We start from the raw sequence: 21,984 nt of genomic DNA on the forward strand, positions 1-21,984 counted from the left end.
GTTAAATAAGGCTTCTCATACATTATATAAACTGAGGCTTTCCGGATAAGGGGTCTTTGCATACCTTGTATCTCCATACTTTACGTCTACTAAAACATAATTTAAACTTTAAATTACCCCAATAGGATTGTTTTGCCTCCAATAAAGATTCATTATATCATTTTTAAAAATGGAAATTGTTTGATTAAATTGGAGTCTATGGGACATAACCTTCCCAGAACTTCCTGAATAACGGATCCTATGCTCGTACCTTTAGTTATGGGATGTTGGAACTCTAATAAAGGTAATGCCTGTTGCAAGTCAATAGGGAGATTTACAGTTCTGACAAGCTCTTTTTCTGTTCTGGACTGAATTGTTCCAGGGAGGATAAGAGATAAATCTGAAAGCAAGGGGAATATCTTTACAAAGTTAACCACTTAAATTAGGAATATGGCAGGCAGTAAGTACAGGTCTCCATTAAGGCCTGGTCCTGCTGGTGCTCCCTAACCTGCATATCTGAATGGCAGGTAGTGGGTGGGAGGGGGCAACTCCTGGAAACCGCTCTCCCAGCCAAAAGCAGGCAGTGCCATATTCATGGGCCACACGTAGGTCTCTGAGCTACATGATTTTCATATTTAACCCTTCACTCATCTCTGTATTATGAGTTGTATTAGCAATTTTACACATACATGCTTTTGGAAACCTGAGGCCATTGCATGTATGTACTTATTTCTGAATAAAGTGTAGCCTTGAAACACTAATTGTTTATTCGCAAAACTAACATTTATCTGAAGATGATAGCAGGATATTAGTAATGTGTTAATTTTATGTCTAGCATGGCCTGTGCTTGTGATTTACATAGAAGCAAGAGTATTTTATTGACTTGCTGAACACTTGCCAAGATTTGAAAGCCAGTGTCATACACTGCTGGTAAAATACAAATGCACAAAGTGTAAATAGCAGTTTAATAAAATTGACATTGAATACCTGCCAGCATTTAGAAAGTGGAAAATAAGATTGTACATGACCCATAATGTTCAATTCCTTTGCCCATGACACCCTGTATAAATGATTGCAATTTAACTCACCAATGGAAATTGTCTGAGTAAAGCATATGGATTTATAGTAATAGGACATTAAAGCATTAGAATACTGATAGATGGATATTGATTCTGATGCTGCCCTACCCACTTTAGTCTTTATCAATGGCTACAATCAACTGTAAGCTACAATCTCTAGTTACTTATAACAAGGTTGTGTATATATATATATATATATATATATATATATAACAACAGTTGTAAGTGGGAGCACTTATTTTAAAGAATTATGTTGCATTTATTTCTGTACTTATTTCTGAGGCCACACTGCCTTGTTAGAGCAGAAAGATATATTATGGCAACTTAATGTGCGTCTCTTACTAATCTAGCCTGGTGGCCATTGTTCACAGCACCATATAGAATAGAGAGGCAGCAAACAGATGTAATGGGTTCGATCCAACAGCAGTGTAGTAGGTACCAGAAAACTGTTTCTGCCATGGATCTGCTGATCTAAATCTACAGAGCAAAATTGGGACCTATATAAGATGATTTTTGGTCGCCCCCCCTTTCAATAGGCTTAAAAAAGGAGCAGTAAAACAATACAGTTTAATAAGAATCCTAGGAATGGGTATTGCAACATTCTGTGCATATCATACTAATTTTCGGAAGCAAGTAATATGCTTAATATTATAAAGTTATTATGGGATACTGTATTGGTCCTAGCAGTCTGCTATCAATATTAGGAGGTATCTGACCTTGAAACAAGTACATTTAGTTGTGCAAACATGCTATTTGACTTAGAGGCAATAGTTGTTGGCCAGGGAAAAATTTAAATAGGAAATGCGATTGTTCCAGAAGGGCCTGTTCTGATGAATCTCCTGTGTCTCCTAAAGATTTTTCCCATGAGACTTTGCTACCAAACATAAACATATGCTGTCTTTTGCTTGTTCTTTATGATAACTAATCTAAAAAAAAATGTTTTAATGATTTAGTTGCATATACAATGCTGTTTAACTGTATATGACAGGCTAGTTACTTAGTAAAGACATAAATAGCCCAACGAGATCATATTGATGTGACTATATTGTTAAAGCAAGATTTATTTATTTTTTCTGGGAATCATTGTGGTCTTTAGTATTTGAACAGGTTTGTGTAACAACACAAGGCACCTGGATAGGCCACAAGTAATTTAAAAAACAAATACAGGTATAGGACCCATTATCCAGAATGCTCGGGACCAAGGGTATTCCGGATAAGGGGTCTTTCCGTAATTTGGATCTCTATACCTTAAGTCTACTAAAAAATCAATAAAACATTAATTAAACCCAATAGGATTGTTTTGCATCCAATAAGGATTATTTATACTTTAGTTGGGATCAATTACAAGGTACTGTTTTATTATTACAGAGAAAAAGGGAATCAGTTTAAAAATTCTAAATTATTTGATTAAAATGGAGTCTATGGGAGACAGGCTTTCCGTAATTCGGAGCTTTCTGGATAACGGGTTTCCGGATAAGGGGTCCGATACCTGTACTAACTAGTGTAACTTAAACGAACAAGAGTTCTCAAGTGAAATTATTTTTTGCCATGGCTGCTTTACCAGTAGAACACATGTTACATACAACCCTCTTAGTCAGCTGAGCCCTTGCTTAAGTGTTGATGGAAAGTGAGATACAGCTAAATTGTAACTTTCTACAGTTTCAAGGGAAACTCTTAAAAAACTGGGCACCTGTGGTTCTTTTTTTATTTTTTCACCTGTGGTTCTTAACCATGAACAGAATGTCCCCCAGGTACTTTCTCTGTACAATAATGATTAACAGGCAGTTTGACTTCTACAGATGAATCTACTGATGGGACCCTGTGATTTCTGATCCATGTGTCCATTTTATTCTATGGACCTAACTCTATTGTTTAAAGTTTCCTGTATATATCATCAGTAGTGGGATCACATATTGCTAGTACATGTTTACAAATGTTAACAACCTTCATGCACTTTCTACCCAGATAAATAGCACCCTGAACAGATTGCAAGTAAAGTGTTGGGCCCTATGTTATGTGGTCTTGTGCTTCCGAAACAATTCTGGTGAAGGCTGTATCACAAAGTCACAGTTCCACAGCAATTAAATCACATAAGAAAAGTAATCCCTGTGGGACACAGCAGAAGAGCAAGTGCCATCTGAGACAATGGACTCACAATATGTAGAACAGTTGATTGGCCGATTGCTTTTCACATACTGATTATTTATATCCCAGGAGCTTTTCTCTCAGAATACCACCTGCCCACTTCCAAAAATCCCCAGCTTCCCTCTTCCATTGCCCGATTCAATAGCTAATCTGTACAAAGCTCCCTAAGTGGTTCCTGACAGAAGAAAATAGGAGGGAAATCTGCCAGTTGTTGGTAAAAAGCTATAGCTATACAATTACTTAAAGAGAAGCATTGGCTGGCTGACAGATATGGTCGCTGATGCCTTACAAAGTACATTTTGCTTCAGTGCAGTATTTACAGATAAATGCTGCTGACTTCTGATTTAGTTAGCCAGATTATTCCAAGACACTTAAAGGGGAATTGTCTTCAGTATCTACTAAAATTCACTAGTGGGTGTTTAATATATCTCTGTTTTCCACCAAAAGGTAAAAAAGAATCTTGAGAAATAATTACGTAAAAGGTTTTGTTTCTCTGATGTTACTAACCCATAAAAAAGCGTTTCATTTTCTATGGAAATTTATATAGGAATAGGGAAGTCTTCCAGAAAGTTTTAGTTTGTCTTCATATGTAAGGGATTTTCTACACCCTTCTCAGAACATAAAATGTGTTAATTGTTGGCACGCCCTAAGAAATCACAAGATCGATACAGTTCCTCCGAATGCAAAATGATCATACAAACATATCTGCTAAGCTTACCGAACAATAACTTTTTGAATCAAATCAACATCTTTTTTTTTCAAACCCCAAGCTGGTCAATATTCTTTCTATATTAAAAAGTAATTTAGTAACGGAAGACCAGAGTGTGCCCTTCTTTAGGAGAGACACCAAGTTATAGGAAATTCCTGTTGACACAGAAGCCCAAGGGAGGGAGCCCAGTACCATTTGTTTCTCCACTGCTCCACTCTTTCCTTCTGCTCTGATGATGGCAAGATCTCTTTTGCTTCACTGGATTATTGCTGAGCAGTGGAGAAGAACACCTATCTACACATATTATGGTCACTCTATTTTAGAGTCCTGTCTTAATTGCCCTCCATATAAAGTATGTGTATGCATAAATAAAGTTTATTCAAACAGAAAGTAGACTGTTAAATAAGATATCACCTCTAATTAATGTGACAATAAATCTGACCAACATCAGTGTGACAGATCTAGATATTACTTAGCTAATTCCCATTTCACTGTGGTTTTACTTCCAATCAATTAGATAGAGGAATATGACGGCATTTGGCATGTTTTTGTCCAAAAACCACTCACAGGCAGTACATAGCTGCATGTAGAGTAGAGAAATAACAGATCCAAAGTGACAAGCAGTGACATGTTTTTATTTTACACTTCTTCTAGGTCATTGCTAACTTATTTTAACAGAAAAAGATTGCTGGGTGTGTTTGGAACCGAGCATGTTATCCTTTTTAGGATTCTGCCTATGATGTAGGTTTTCTCAATAATGTTGGCTGCCTCTTGCCACAGTCCTGTTATGGGAATATCAGGGGTCAATCACACAATCAAGTAACAGAATGAATAACTTCAGCATGATTATTCAGAATAATTATTTTCCCCAGCAAGTTTACTTATGTAAAGAAAGGCAATTATTGAGATATTTGCCCATTTGAGGTTTTTTTTTTCAAATTTGTAATTTGTGAGTGGCAAACACCCGTAGGTGATTGTAAGGCTGGGAGATAAGGAGCTGCTCATTATACACTAGGTTGAATAGGATTCACTTTCAGTTTTTGCACAAAAATATTTCTGAAAGGGCTCGGTCAGGGAGTAATATTCTGAGACAATTTGCAATTGGTCTTCATTTTTTATTATATGTGTTTTTTTAATTATTTCACTTTTTATTTATCAACTCTTCAGTTTGGAATTTCAGCAATTATTTGGTTGCTAGGATTCATAGTACCTTAGCAACCAGGAAGTGGATTGAATAAGAGACTGGTAAATGAATAGGAGAGAACCTCGAAAAAGAAAAATAAGTAATAAAATGTAATAATAACAATAAAACTGTATCCTCACAGAGCAATAGTCATTTGGCTGCTGGGGTGACCCCCATTTGAAAGCTGGATAGAGTCAGAAGAAGAAGTCAAATAATTCTAAACTAAAAAAAAAATACTAATTGAAAAGTTAACTTAAAGGTGAACCACCCCTTTAACTAAAACACAAGGCAGAAAACATGTTTCAGCACAAGCCTTATTCATTAAACTCATGTTGAATAAAGGGGGTGACTGGTCTATTAAAAATGAATCCCCATACCATCACCACCCATATAAAGGAGATACTGTGAGACAGGAGATACTGTGAGAGGGAATTAAATGTAACTATTAACGCAACTGCATGGTCACAGATTTTGGGAAACTACAACTAAGTTCAATTAATACCCTAGCGCACTAAATATTACAGTAAAAGTAGGAAGTTGTTAGTACATGGTACCTGCTAAATAATAATAACGTATTGGGTAATAATAAAGTATTCCCCATTTTAACATCCCATACTAAATTGAATTGGATCATGGTAAATAAAAAATGCTCAAGTGTGGACCCCATGGCTCATTCAGACCTCCAAACAAGTACATGTATGGGACCTGTTATCCAGAATGCGTGGGACCTGGGGTTTTTCATATATAGTATCTTTCCATGATTTGGATTTCCATAAGTTAAGTCTGTTATAAAATCGTTTAAACATGAAGTAAACACAATAGGATTGTTTTGCCTCCATTAATGATTAGTTATATCATAGTCAGGATCAAGTACAAGGTACTGTTTTATTATTGCAGAGAAAAAGGAAATCATTCTTGAAAATTTGAATTATTTGCTTAAAATGGAGCTTACTGGATAATGGGTTTCTGGATAATGGATCCCATACCTTTACCTTACATTCATACATATCATTGTTTTAAAAACATAATAGTTTAATATCATGTAAAGTTCACATGCTCCCCTCTGGACAGAGGAGCATCACATTGCTTCATACCAAAAAAATCCAAATGTGACTGTTTTACTATGTAATTATGCATATACTCAGAAAAAATACACCCACGCCCAAAAATGAATCCCTACTCATTTGCTACCCATTCAGCTGTGCCACTTAAATGCTCTGAGCACCCCCCCCTTTCTAGCAGACAATACCCATTTAGAAGGAATGCAAATGTCTCCTTGAACAGCCCATAATTTTAGAGTAGATAAATAGGTAAGATGTATTATACAATAAAAATACCCTTGTTTGTTAAATCCAAACCCCTGTTATACATTATTGTAAAACGCTGTGTAACTTGCTGGTGAGTTATAAATAATGGTGATGAAGGCACAAGGTGCACTTTAATCAAGCAGTCTCTTAGAAAGACAGCATCCAAATAATATATTGAAGTTTGATAGATGGTTAATTACCATGCACTAAAGAACGAACTGCCGCAATTCTTTGTATTATAAAATGAGTGCCATGTTAGCACCGGAAAGGTCACTGCCAAGAACAGCAGTTAAAAGAAGAGACTTGTTTCGGATGATCAAGGTCAAGGACGAAATACTAAAAAAAAATAATTTCTCCTTACTGCAAAATTGAGGCATGACAGAAATTAATCAGTGCCAATGAGGAAGAGGACTGGATGGGATATAATTAAAGGGAAAAATTCTATTTCAAGTCACTGCAATTCCCTGTCTCTGTTAATCAGACGACCTGCCTCTGCTTTGCTTAAAACCTGCCACTAGTGATGAGCGAAAAATTCTGGTGTGTACAGTTTCGGCACAAATCTCCTGAAATTGCAGCAAATATTCACCATGCGCTTAGTTTGTGAGAAAAAAAGACGCATTTTAAAGCGTGAAGAAAGAGTGAAGAAAGATGCCACGCCATTTTATCCTTCCCTTCCACATCAACCAATAAGATCTGTCTATATAAGGAGGTGCAGAGGCGGCCATTACTCAGGGCATTGTTGGTAGAGGTTGGAGAAGGAGCATAGGAGAGTTGTCACTTAGTAAGCTAGGCAGGCAGGCATTTGTTGAGTGAATAGTTTGAGTCAGTATAAGTGGAAGTTGTGGATTTGGGTTTAACTGCTTTCCCTCTCCTGCTTGCCTGCTCACTGTGAGACCCAAGAGTCCTCATCATGGCTACGTTTGTCTGTCTGTGTGTTCATCCCTTGTGGGTGCATGCTACTGCTGATCTTTTTTTTGTTTTGCTGATTTTGATTTTCTATTTTTTGGGGTTTAGTGTAGTTTAGTGTTTTATTAATTATTCCTCCCTTCTCCCAAATTTTCAAAACCCCCTTTGGCATGCTACACCACAACAGCCCACGTGCTGTGCCTAGTCTGGGCAATGTTGCATAGAAACAGCTGAAACTGCAGCCACAGCAGCAGACTTGGGTCACAGTGGGACACCTGCACATGCAGGACTGTGCCAGATTGTTTGGCCTCCATTATGTAACCAATACAAATGCAGCAGGCAGAGGCAGTGGTAGACTCATCCAGAATACCTCATCTGCTGCAGACACAAGTGAGCAGTAGGAGGTGGTGTCACCTGTCAGCTCAGTCCTGGGGGATATAGTACAAAATTGGGGAGAGCTAGCACCGTCCACACTGAGTATGGGGGTAACGTGCAACTGAAGTAAAATTATGAAGCAAGAGAAGGAGAAACAGGAATATATTCGCAAAGAGTTATCCCTATTATAGACGTTAGGGGGGAAGGAGCGAGTGTTGATGTGGGGCTCGGTGGCTGGAAGGGCGGGTTAATAAGGGTTGCACGACTGATGTGCATTTTAAGAAGCGGGGGTGCTGCAATTTAGAAATAAGAGACTGGGCTGAAACACAGGGTTACCTACACCTTACTTAGGGCTGTTGGACACTTCAATTACTTTATGATAGCCTGATGTTAAAAGAGAATTGTACTTTTTACTTAATAATAAGGGGGTGGAATCCCCCATTCGGTTAAACAGTGATTTTAGATCACAAAGAAACTAGACTTTCGTTCTCCTTCTTGGTAACAATTTTTGCTACAATAGTATCAGACCTCATTCTCTCTTCAACTGATGTTATATGGCTGGGAGATTTGAGGCATAACGGCTACTTTGTAAGGTGAAACTTTGTAGCGTGTTGAAGGAGATTGGTTAACTCTGAGCAGCCTCATATCGTGTTACAGTTCTCTTTGGAGTTGCACTTCACTTTACGCGTTTTTAATTGGGTTGTGTTCGTGATAAATTATTTCTTTTTAAAATTCAGTAATAAAAGCTAAGTCTTAATTTCCCTACTATTCCTGATCAATAAAACTACCTGACAATTATTTTTCGATGAGGGTTTACGGTGCAGTGTTCTGAAGTCTATAATAGGGATAACTCTTTGCGAATATATTCCTGTTTCTCCTTCTCTCAGTCCTGGGGGATACCCTGTCCCCATTATTGTTTGATCCTGAGGGGGACTTGGGATATCCAGGATATTTTTCAGTAGCAGACAGGGATGGTGAGTGCATTCCTTATGGAGGAGGAAGAAATTAGGAGCAGCACCAAAGTGGTAGGTCACAGGGCAGTAGTGCTTCCTGTCCACCTCCACCTCTTATTCCTCAGGGAAGTGGTTCTTGCTTCCCTGGAGCAAGGGAAGAGGATTTAGATCACAGCTGGAGGTGGCCACTTTGCAGCTCTGTCGCTCTTGCAGCCCCCTCCTCCTCCTCACTGTAATCTCCTGTGTGGCCCCTGTCCCCCGAGATTTCCCCTTCTCCAGTTTCTTGCCCGCAAGCCATGTCTCTCCCCCAGCTGGTCGATGCAGACCCCTTCCACTAGTTGATGGCTTGTGCTGCCCCTAAGCCACCATTATTTGGCCAGGAAGGCATGCCCTGCCGTCTACCAGCAGGTTGTGGATAATGTGTCCCTGTCCCTGTCGGCCGCAGGGTACACTGTACCATGGACATGTGGACCAGTAGGCATGGGCAGTACATATCATACACTGCCCATTGGGTTACCCTGATGAGAGCTTGGGGGGGTCCCCCACCACTGATCTGCCACCCCACCTACTGATCTATGACCTGCTGACACACATGTGATGCGAATTGTCTTTAATTCGACCTTTAGTAAATTTGCCCCATAGACTTCAATATGTTTCATTACATTTTTTTGCTGTTTCACAAATTATTTGGTGAAACGAAATGAGACAAATGTGTCAATACCTGCCACCCAAATTATCCTTATTTATTTAACATATTAAAAAAATATTTTATTTGTTATTATTCTAGGATTCTGTATAGATGTGATGTTCTGTAAATTGTCACAGAATAAAATCTTGGCATCTGCCTTCTCATTATTAGGAGGTGTTGTCGTTTTGCTGCAGTATTACCTGCACACTTTTTCTTCTCAACAACATTGGTGACTTTATTAAAGTTCTCCAGTGAAAGCCTTTTTATTGGTAGCCTCCTCAAGCACAAATGTCACTCTCGTGTTCCCATGACTGCACCAAAATACTTTGTAAATGCTTTGAAACATCTTGCTTGCCATTGCCCATTGCTGGAGTGGAACTCCTAAGCCTAAAGCACCCCCATGCTTGTCGTCATGTACAGTGCATTGTATGCTCAACAAAAAATAACACAGCAGATATGATTAGATACCAACTCTGTAAGGGAAAAGGGATATTTTTGGTGACCATCCTACTATTATTAAGTGTGCATATACTCAGGCATGTCATGTAGCTGAATACATTGGGACATTAGCCCCTTTTATTCATCTTTATAGGAATATGAACTGCTCATTCTAGCCCCACTCTATCCATATGACTATCTATGCCCAGACTGGCAATCTGTGGATTCTGGCAAATGCCAGAGGGGCTGCTGTAAGATGCCATAAACAGTCACTGTTTATTGGGCCTGTGGGGAGATGTTTGGGCCACTGTGTACTTAAAATGGCAGGGCCTATTTTGAGACCTGTATGACTCTGTACCCTTGTAGTGCTCAGTTCCTGCCCTTGCTATTTCTAAAACTGTCTTGAGCAGCACATTCACACTTGTACAGATCTCCAAGGCACAGGCTAACAGCTGGAAATGTTATCAGAAGAATACAGTACTAGAAAGAAATTAAGGGAAGTCACAATGGTTGAACTCAATACACTAAAATCAGTATTTTACTGTGGGAATACAAGCACACTGACTGGTCCACTTTTCAAGAAAATATAACCCAGGATTGTCCACGATGGAAGAGATATTAACAGTAAACTACTTAGCGTTGCAGTAAAACATAATGCTATATGCTTGGTTACCTAAAAGGCTGGTGTTGTCCTCCTCAACTCTAATGATCAAAAAGCCTCACTAACAACTCTGATTAAACACATTCGATTTCAAGCACCAATAAACACTCTTTGTGCTTCCTACAGTATGTACTCCTTAGAAATGCAAGATGCAATCTGGATGCACTGCAGCTGTCCACGGGTTTAGTAGACGGTAAAGCTAGGTAATAAGTGTTGACTAATAGGACTCAGATTTTGCAAAATATATACATTTATTGTAAAATACATGTTATTGTATTAATTGTATTATTGTATTAAGATCTCATGAATAATACAAAAATGATTGCTGCAAAGTATGAGTACACATTGATTACACTTCAAAACCAACCACAGGATATAATAATTGTTTGGATTAACACATTTGAGCATCTTGACTACTATGGGAGTACTGTGAACAAATTTGTTATGTGATTACCCATTTTATAGATATATGGGGTCGTATATAATATATAGTGTAAGCCAACATCACCATTTATGTTGCCCATTGCAGCCTATCTGCAATTAGATTGGAGAAACCACCTACATGTTAGAAAACAAAAGCAAAGACCTGATTGGTTACTATGTGCAACATCTCTGGTCAGATTGGCTTACACACTAATAAATATGCCCCTTGGTGTACAGTAAATCCTATTTAAATAATTACTAAACCTAAATACACAAACAATTGAACCACCCACTATAAATCAGTCACTATATGGTTACCTATATGCTGAAATCCAAAATATGATAATATAAAATATTCAACATGCAGGATAAAAGCACCTATGCAATGAATATCAGAAGTAAATACAACAACTAAATATCCACATGGAGCCAACCACAAAGCCTGACCCAAATAACAGATCACTGATTTATTTAGATCATATCCTGTCTTCTTAATAATCAGGGATGCTAACCAACAATATAATGCAAGTTAGCACAAGCCAACCAGTTAAAGCTAACTAAAGCTCTATCTTTTGTTTATTAACCTGGAAAAATATTGCATAAATGTGTATTTTCTTATGACTTATGACTCTTATGAATCTTTTTTTCTCATAAGACCCACAGCCAAAGACACCACTGTAGAAGATTGGATATTAGCATTTTATGAAGTAGTAGGATAGTCTGGGCTTGTCCATACTAGTAATGCAATCACGCCTGTGAAGGCTACTGCACAAGATTTGAAGTTCTGGCTGAGTAGTTTGCTGATGGCTTCATTAATGTTTTTTTTGAGTTTGCAGCTTGCTAGCTTATTATCAGCTGTGTGTGTGTGTGTGTGTGTGTGTGTGTGTGTGTGTGTGTGTGTGTGTGTGTGTGTGTGTGTGTGTGTGTGTGTGGGGGGGGGGGGGTATCACATTGGCTATAATGGGAGCACAAACATATGTCTTGTACCTGCAAGTATGTAGTCTCAATAGGTGTCAAATCGAAATAGGAGTCTTCCTAGTCTAGGAATCTACTGTCTGAATGAAAAGTAAGAATGGGAAACAGAGGAGAAAAAGTGCAACCAGGACTGTACAATGCAGTCGCAGTCCTATCCTACTTTTGCATGAAATGAGTTACACTTCTCTCAGAGGTTTTTAAAACTACATTTGTTGCTTCTATTTTTTAACATGATATAACCTATGTATAGGGTCACTTCTTACTAATGTATTTTATCATAAAACCTATATTACTAATAACATTTGCTAAGTTAAGAGATTCCTTCCCAGAAATGTGAATATCAGTTCCTATAAGTATAATACTTTATAGTTTAGAGATGCCCATTCTGCAGACTCCCAACAGTCAGAAAATGCTGGAATCTGTAGGGCTCTGTTTTGGCTGATCATTTGATAACAGTAATTCTATTGTTGTCAGGATTAAAATATATACTACAAGGATCCTTGAGAAAGGTCCTAATGGGGACTGAAACGTCGGTTTTAACAATATATTTTCAATACATTTTTGATAAAACATTGAAGGGTGTGCTGGCCACAGATGATTATTTTCTATATATATATATATATATATATATATATATATATATATATATATATATATATATATATATATATATATCTATTCCACTGACGGCACTCACCAATCACAGGCCACACGCCGGGTGCTCACCAAAGATATTCACACAGCTGTAGTAGAAAGCACTCACGGCTTCAATTGTTCAGAAATATCAAAAAAGTTTTATTGCTCCACACTCACATCGACGCGTTTCGATCCACAAGGGACCGTCGTCAGGATGACGGTCCCTTGTGGATCGAAACGCGTCGATGTGAGTGTGGAGCAATAAAACTTTTTTGATATTTCTGAACAATTGAAGCCGTGAGTGCTTTCTACTACAGCTGTGTATATATATATATATATATATATATATATGTAAACAGGACTTAAAGGGGAAAAAAGGTAATAACTAAGTAAGCTTTATCAGAAAGGTCTATGTAAATTCAACCATAAGCACTTACAGTAATGCTGTACTGAGTCCTCTATCAAAAGAAACACAGGATTTCTTGTCTCTTTTTTTGTAAACATGATGTTGCAGTGTCTGACTTCCTCTCTCAGACACATCCCTAATTCCCGGGGCCAGAGTCTGGGCAGTTCTCTCCTCTCTCCCCTCTCCTGCTCCCCCCTCCCACCAGAATGCTAAGAACTCCCTCCCCCTCCCTTAAGAATGTGTGATATGAGCTATAACGGCTAGACTGCAGGTAAGAAGCTATTTAAAATGGCAGCTGCTATCTTAAGCTTCTAAAGCTGATTACTCAGATATGGTAATGGTTTTTGCAGAATAAATATATTGTTCTAGGTGGCAAATCTATTGGCAGTAAAATACCAAAATGACTTTCCTTCTCCTTTAAAGGCATTCTGTCATGGCTGTTATGGAGTTTTCCTATAACTGAAGGCAACGTGACTTTGGTGAGCCGGACTTGGATTTTTGCTATTGATTGCTGTTAAGATACTTACCTCGAGGTGAGGCATTTTGCATTTGCTGCAAAAAAATTTTTAGCAACAGGTGTCAGAGAGCTGTTATCTTGTTGGAAAAAGGTAGAGGGTGATATCACTCCAATTTGCAGCTTCAGTGTGACTGAAGTTTATCAGAGCACAAGTCCCATGGCTGTGGCACCCTGGGAAACTAAGAATATGTCTAGCCTTACAACAAATGTTAAAATTATATGTAAAAAAAATCTGTTTACTCTTTTGAAAAAATAGATTTTAATGCAGAATTCTGCTGGTGGGGCGCTATTAACTGATGTGTTTGGTAAAAAAGTGTTTTCCCATGACAGAATCCCTTTAAAACAGGATAATAAGTCTTAAAACCTGAAGGTATTTTGTGAGTGCAAGAGAAAGAAGACATGTTCACAGGGTGCCGATATTATATGGCAATTTAAAGTTTGTCTACATGAACTTTTGGTATTATAATACATCTTTTTTCCAGCACCTCAAGTTATATTTCCAGGAGATGGTGTCTCTGGGTACCATGATTTCATACTACTGTTTATAACAGCAACACAGGAAAAGGAGGTAGAAAAATAACAACTGTGGCAGATCAAAAATAGGGACTTAAACAGAATAATAACAAGGAACAAGTAAGTTCCCAAGGGTGTCAGGCCCAGCCTAACCTATAATGAAACTGAAATTAAATACTCCTACTGCGGTGCAGAATTGTACTGATTAAGCTCCAAGCGCTATGTTGTTTTTTTTCTTCCCTATCATTTAGGAAAGGATGATGGTTTTATTTTTCATCTATAGAAACTGAAGAAGCACGCTGTTCCACCAAGGAAGGAAATAATTAAATGTCAGATGGGTTTTAGTATAGTGTTGCCAAACTTTTAATATCAAACATAGTAACATAGTAACATAGTAACATAGTAAGTTGGGTTGAAAAAAGACATACGTCCATCAAGTTCAAACGCTAATTCTTACACTGATGCTGGACTATGATTTGCATTATAATACAGTGAATTTTGAGTGACCTGTTGTTTTGTGTGGCTTTGGAGAAAGGTGTTAGAATTCAGATAAATAAATCTGTTTTTCTGCCATAGGCCAAGTCCATGTAACATGCATATGAATGCTATTATGAATGAATGTTACCTGGCAAAAGAATAGTCTGCCTAGCAACCAGACATTGGGGTTATGTAATAAGTGGCACTAAATTTGCCAAGTAGCAGTAACCCATATCATATGTTTGCTTTTAAATAGGTGACCAGTAAATTGAAGCTGATAACTTGTAACTAGTTCCTTTTATTACATTACCTCAATGTGCTGGGTGCAGACAACAGTAGTTCTTATACCAATGGTGGACTATGATTTCAATTATAATATAGTGGATTTTGAGTTAACTGTCATTTTGTGTAGCTTTGGAGAAAGGTGTTAGAAATCAGAAAAAAATCTGGTGTTTTTTTCTTATGGACCAAAATTTGACACTGACAATGCTGAGAAGTCTATGTAACATGCATATGAATGCTATAATTGTTACTTGGCAAAAGAACAGTCTGCCCAGCAACCAGATATTGGGGTTATTTAATATGAGGCACTAAATTTGCCCAGTAGCAGCCTGCATGAACTTTGGGTATTATAATACAGCCTTTGCCTGTGATTTTAATGTTACAAAAGTGTAAATATTGTATTTGTTTGACCAGTTCATCAACTTATACTTTATCTAAGTACAGAGTTCTTTCCAGCACCTTAAGTTATATTTCCAGAAGGTGGTGTCTCTGGGTACCATGATTTCCTGCTATCGGTTACTGCTCCTGGGAAAACAAGGTGCCTTTTATTACATTACCCCAGTAGGCTGGGTGCAGACAATAGTAGTTGCAAGGAGTTTTATTATTGGTTAATGTAATGGATGCAGATATATGTGTTCCCTGGGTGGTTTAGCTTGCCTCAGCTGCATAGGATTGCTTAGAATTGGCCATTCTTTAACATACTAAAATTAAACTTAAAAGGTAACCCACTCCACACCCAGCCATCAAAACAATTGCCCAGTTGTCACTCTGTTAGCTCATTATGTTTATTCTTTATATATCACTGTCACGTTCCGCAGCCCTTTATTGAGATTGCTACTGAGACTTTACATATTGGGCAGATTTATGAACGCGTGAAGTTTCTACAATGATTTGAGAATTTTGCAGCAACAATTGTAAATTTGAAATTGAGTTTCTGAAACTCTAACAAATCTTTTATTAAAAAAATCAGCAAAAAAAGTGATTGTGTTTTCAAGTTTCCTATTTTTTCATGAAAGACAAGAAAAAGCAGAATTTAAGTAAGCTCCATCAGAAATTGTGCTGTACAATTCATATGTAAAACTCCCTGCACCACTCCATTGCAACTGTCCTGTCCTTTCTTCGTTTCTTGTGGTTCACCGATGATGAGCAGGTCATGTGAGATACCTGTGCTTCATCACTGACCCTCCTAGCACTGCCTCAATAGCACTGCAGCTCCCTGGTGTGAGCAAAGCTTACTCAGCATGAGGAGAACTTGGCACATGAGCCATAGTACAGGCAGAAGAAAGTGCCAAAAAGTGTAAGCATAATGTTGGGCTGGTCAGTGAATAATAATTCTCTACATTGGCGCTCCATTATTTTAAAGATTTCCTGCAAAATACTATGATTTTATATCATAAGATGGCCTATCTACATGAATAAAACTACTTTTGTATCTTCCATTTTCCTTTATATAAGCACACATTCAATATTTGTTTAGTTAAATGTAATATTACTTTTGCCCCATCTTGCAGTTATTTTTGGTAGCCAAATGCTAAACTCTGTAGTGCTACATTACCAAGCATTCATTGAATGTTATTAACTTATATTAACTTTTAAAACAGAAACTCATAAACCACAGGACAGTGAACCAAAGCATCAGGGGTGCAATAAAATGCTTCCTACAAGACCCAGATATACAATATATTTTATATTCCTTTTCCTTCCATTTGCAAAATGATACCTGGAGTGGATTGATTAATGCATACCACATGGTCTCTAGGGTTATTCATCCTTGAAAAATGTTATATTTTCGTATTAATTTACCAATATTCTTTAAACAAATCGTTGAGTGAGAAATGATTGTGTTCAGAATGGAAGCCCCGTACGCGTGCGAGACAGGTATTTCTGCCTTAGCTTCCTTGGGCAAAATTAGCAACAGCCTCTGAAATGACAGATTAGCATTAGCTATGTTGATTACTGCTTAGGCAGATTTTGTAATCAATCTGTCATGCAATCAGTACATTAATATAGAGGCTGATGTGCTACAATGAGACTGACAATTTAATGGGACTCAAGCTCCTTGACAGGTTTTAAGCTTAAAGGTACAATGACCTTTTGGATGTCTTCTTTTACAAAACAAAAGGGTTCAATTGTTTTATAGCAATCTACCACAATATGCATTATGTTCCTCTAGTTGAATCCTAGAACAGGAGCTGTAATAGAGAGTACAGCTAGGATAAGGCTAATAAGGCTTATTTATAAATGAAGCCACAGGTGTGGTTGAGCTGAAATGGACACAAATGTTGTGCATATTGGTGTCATTCACTTTGTATAGTTAAAAAAAGAGCCATTATGTCTGTCCTGCTTCTTAGGCTGAATTGTGTGCAACTGAGCCTATTAATACTGTGAAACCCTGGAGCTACCGCCACCCTAAAAATGTCAGAAATTTCAAGGTTTTCATAATGGGTTGCGTCAATATGCATAGCAGATTTGCACCAAAAAAATCAGATGTAAACATCAGGCCAGGATGCATAGAGCATGGAGTGGCTTAGGAAGGTTTATCCCTGTCCTGTGTTTCATTAGACCCAGGTCTCAATTAATACAGAAAGGGATGGGACTTACAAAAGGATGGGGTTTGGATGGTTCATGTAACTAACATCACTTGGGCAACAGCAAAATGAAGGTGGTTTTTCATGGCTGTGAAGGTTGGGGAATGCCCTTCCTTATGATGTTGTAATGGCAGATTCTGTTAATGCCTTTAAGAGGGACCTGGATGAGTTCTTGAAAAAGCATAGTATCCAAGTCTATGTTGGTATATATAGTTTATGTATGTGAGTGTATAGATAGGCCTGTCTAAGTGTTTGTATATATGTGCACTGGGGTTCATTTGAAGGGGTTGAACTAATCAGCCCAAATTAACTATATAACAGAAAAAATTATGAATTTATTAAAAAAAATTGTAGAGTGGTGAATGCTTTGACATTTTCTAAAGCATTCAGTCCCAGAGCTCCTTCAATGCAATATAGCTCCCAACAGGCTTATTTATGAACTTAAATTGTACATGTGCAGATGTCTACATTGTAGTAAACTATTCAAAACTAATTTCTGATTGGCTGTTTTGGGAATGGTACAATTTATCACCTATAAGGAGTGCAGGAGTGTAAGAAATTTAGTAACAGAAAAAAGTTTTACTGTTTCTTTTTAAATATAGATATGTGTGTGTGTGTGTGTGTGTGTGTATTAATACTGCAAATCAGCATCAGTCAGGTCTTCAACTATGAGGCTGCTAGTCTTTCACTCTTATAATATATAGAATATTTTAAATCTATTAAAGCTATTCATGCAAAAATACCATCAGAACAAATGGGCCAGTTTCAGTTCAGGGAGATGTCTTGTTGCATAAAGCAGTCAGATGTAAATAATTACAGCCTGTAATGACTATGATTGAGTCAGCAGCCACTGTGATCAATAAGCACTGAGTAGTGATGGGCAAAATTTATTGGCACGAAACGTGTGACAAAATTTGGCACGGAAAAATTCACCGCATGACCAAAAATCCCCAAAAATTGTTACACGCAACATATTTTTTGGACGCACAACATTTTCAACTTTTTCAGGACAGATTCGTTTACTGCTAGCACTGAGCAGAAACAAGATATTCTAATTTATACAATGCTTCAGCACGAATTTAACTAAGATGCCACGGAGAGCAGTATACCTTAAGGTCATTAGAAGCCCACCAAGCAATGATTCTTTAAAAACTGGAAATACTTGTACAGTTCTTATTTATTTGCATTATGATTTAGTTTTTTTATTTTAATAATCATAGTGCAAGAATCTTTAACTGTTTTCAGGATCCAATAGAATGTCATGAGTTATGGTCAGAATGTCCTAGCCTTTGCAGGAATGATGCCTCCAGATTAAAAAATATATTAATGTATTCCTAATACACTGAGGGTGGTTCACACTGTGCCAGATGAAGTGTGAGGCAATCTTTTTGGCTTGTGGCAGAATTTCCTCCAAGTATGTAGATTCACCTATTGAGGAGCGTGGCATTACTTGTCATTAGTCTATGAATCTATTGCTTGCCTTGAGGCGAGTTTGCCTCAACACACACACAACAAAACATACCCTGCAAACCTCACAACATTAAAAAACCTGTTATTTTAGTCCACAACCTTAATGTGCCCTACATCACACCCATTTGTGCCTAGACACAGCCTGAAACACCTGAAATGAAAACTATTCATTCAATCTTAGAGTCTGATCTGCCTTTCTTTTGGTCAGCTTGGCAGGAATTGTGAATTTCTGAAGTAACCACAGGTAATGCAATAGAAATACCATGATTATACCATTGAATCTAAAAAATAATATTAATGCTCAGAAAAGCACTTTGAGCAATTTTATATTAAGTTATATGGGTGGGTATATGTCCCGATTATAACACTAGTAAGCCTAGGATAAATCCTTCAGTAGGTCAACCCCCAAGAAATGTGGAACAGTATTGGCCTAACCATATTTAATGATAGTGAAAGTTCAGAATCAGCACTGTTAGTACTTAATTAACACAGTGTATGCTCAATAGAAACAAGACAAGGGGTTCTGGCTCTCTCAGAACCTCTAGATCACAGCTTATGCCCCATTAGAGTGGACTACACTGCAGTGCTATTTAGTATGCAAGTATAAGCTTATTGAGCTCATTAAAATAAAGTGCTGCCACTGCTGGAAAATGCTTCGCTGCGGATGGTCCCTCAGTTCTGTGGGGCACTGGGCAACTTCCCTTTTTGCCCATTTCTAAATGCAGCCCTGGTCTATATTACAGAGATTTATGATTTCAAAGTGCTACCTAAGAAATCATCCACAGAATCCTACTATGGTGTAGCATCCGAGCATATCTCTTTGTCTAGCAATAACAGGGCATAACTTTCAGTAGCTTTCAGCCTTATGGTAATCATAAGACACCAGTTTTTTTTAAATCAAGTGTAATGTGCCAGCTCCGAATCAGCAAAAATGCAACGGCTTTTAATCACATTAAGTGGTAATTGGGGGAAGCCAAGCTGAGGAAGCAGCAGTCAGATGATTTATAATAAATGTAACAAATTTGGGAAATAATTGGCAGTGAGGCCTAAGGCACATATATTACTGGCACTGTGTTTCTCATAATAAAGTTAAAGAATGGATGAAACAGAGAGAGACCTGTATAATCTAAGATTATGGGTAATGCATAATTTGCAGCCTTTTGTAGCTACTGAACGCTGAAGGACATGATGATCAAGGTGCAGATAAATGGCTGTTTATAAGTTACATTTTGACCTCACGGGCACACTAATAGGGGTAATCCTTTAGCATGGCTTTCTATTGTAGCTACTCAGTTAATTTCTGATCAGTGTTTGAAAGGCCAAATTGCCTTGTCAGGAGACCCACGTACAAAGTGATAATTATTTAATTAGATTGGAAGTCAATTTTGCATGGCCAAATTAAGGACAGCAAAGGAGAAGGGCAATGAGGCCAATATGTCATAAATGAGAATAGAAACAAAGTAAATTAAAAACTATGAGAGGGAAGTATACAAATATTCCCAATGTGCCATTTTATGTTTACATATTTTAACAAACCAGGTGAAGCCACACTAGCTTTTAGTTGGTGTGTTCATAAGTTTAAGTTTTTTTCTGGCTTCCACCCAACAAAATGTGAGTAAATTAGGCACAAGAGATGTTAAAACGTTTGAAAGAATTTCGAAAGATTTTTGGCTATGTGCCTGATCTGCAATGATGACATACAATTTTGCACAATTATGAACCTGTATGACCCAATCTCTCATGCCTGAATGTTCCAATAATCATTAATTACACATTTACACATTTGTGAGTGTGAGTGAAAGCATTTTCTGACTGTTTATATTCTCTGCACTCCTGACTCCTGAAACATGGACGGGATCTCACATTGTATTGAGAGTCAGAACTAGGGTACAGAAAGGGGTAAATATATACTGCATTCACCTGCCATTACATTTACAAAAATATTACAACTATTTTACATTTTTTTTGTAGTGCACTGGAAAGTTGCTTATAATGGGTCAGAAAATAAGGAAAGAACATTGATTGGAAGGAAGGAACAGCTTGAGGGGGGTGGGGGTGGATGAGGCAGCTTGAGGGGGGGTGGGACAGCTTAGGAATGTGGGGGCATAATAAGGTGCAGGGAGTTAAGATGTGAAGAAGCAGGCCAAAGGGAAGTTCAGGAAAGGGAGGATAAAAAGTGAGCTCCCACCTGTCCTTTTAGTTTTTTTTGTTTGAATTGTTATAGCTTAGTAGTAGGTTTGATTGCCAGGGGGGTTGGGGGTAATTCTCATAGGCAAAATGTTCAAGGGTGCTGATGGTGTTTAGTAGTCTTTTTGGGCTCTCCTGAAGAGCTGCAGAAGGTGGCTAGCATGGCATCTGTATTGTCTGGCAGATATTTCATTAAAAGTCTTATGCAAAATGCTTTTTTTACAATGTTGATTTTACTAATAAAAATACTAAAAATCTGTGATTTGTTATAATTATATCTTGGCAACAATCTTGTTATATGCTTATCATTTAGCTGTGGCCCTTTAAATCCCAACCTGTTGGTCTGCATCACCAAGCTATATTTTGCTTTTTGCAGTAACATGCATTTGGTTTCCCAGTATTGAGGTACTAAACTCTGTTAATGTGTGATATGTTACTGTTATTCCAAATAAACATAGGTTTCAGTCACCCAAGACCTGTGGCTTATTTTTTCAACTAAAATTGAATAAAAAGTTAAGGTACAAAATGAGGTTTCAGTGGAACATTCTGTACTGCCACTTCGCTCATTAAAGAGTGCAATTAAATCTAAGTTCATTGGAGTATAATTATATTTGTAGTCTTTTTATGTCCTGAGGTCTTGTTTGAAACAAGTAATAAACATGTTGATGTTGGAAAGTTGAACACATCGAGTTCCTGCATACGTAATTGTAAGATCTGTGCCTGATATTCAATGACAACACCATTTGTTAGTTGATTTTAGGGCACTGATATTTTCCTATTTGTCTATAAATCACCCAATGCTGATGGTCAGCTAGAACTTAACAATCGTTAAGTTATTTAAAGTGATAAACAATAAACTAATAATTTAATAAACATTTCAGTCTTCAAGCTATGTCATTAGCAAACAAATGTATAGACTCACCCATTAACAAAGGTAAGAGCTTCTGCTCAATGAACAATGGAGTGCAGCCTGCAGTGCCTATTGATATTATATACAGAAATAAAGAACTGCATGGTCCTTCAGCTGAACCTGATAGTCACCTAGTGAAAGAACAGTAGGTGATGGGTACACTGAGTAAGGGAAGCC

At 37.6% G+C, this 21,984-nt stretch overlaps 1 protein-coding gene across 1 annotated transcript in view; it reads right to left on the reverse strand.

The window, feature by feature from the left end:
* The window catches only part of stk32a (serine/threonine kinase 32A), a 72,154-nt gene that overhangs the window by 42,381 nt on the left and 7,789 nt on the right, over window positions 1-21,984 (reverse strand). The window lies entirely within an intron of this gene.

Source organism: Xenopus tropicalis, chromosome 3 (genome assembly GCF_000004195.4).
Source record: "Xenopus tropicalis strain Nigerian chromosome 3, UCB_Xtro_10.0, whole genome shotgun sequence".
NCBI classification, from domain to species: domain Eukaryota; kingdom Metazoa; phylum Chordata; class Amphibia; order Anura; family Pipidae; genus Xenopus; species Xenopus tropicalis.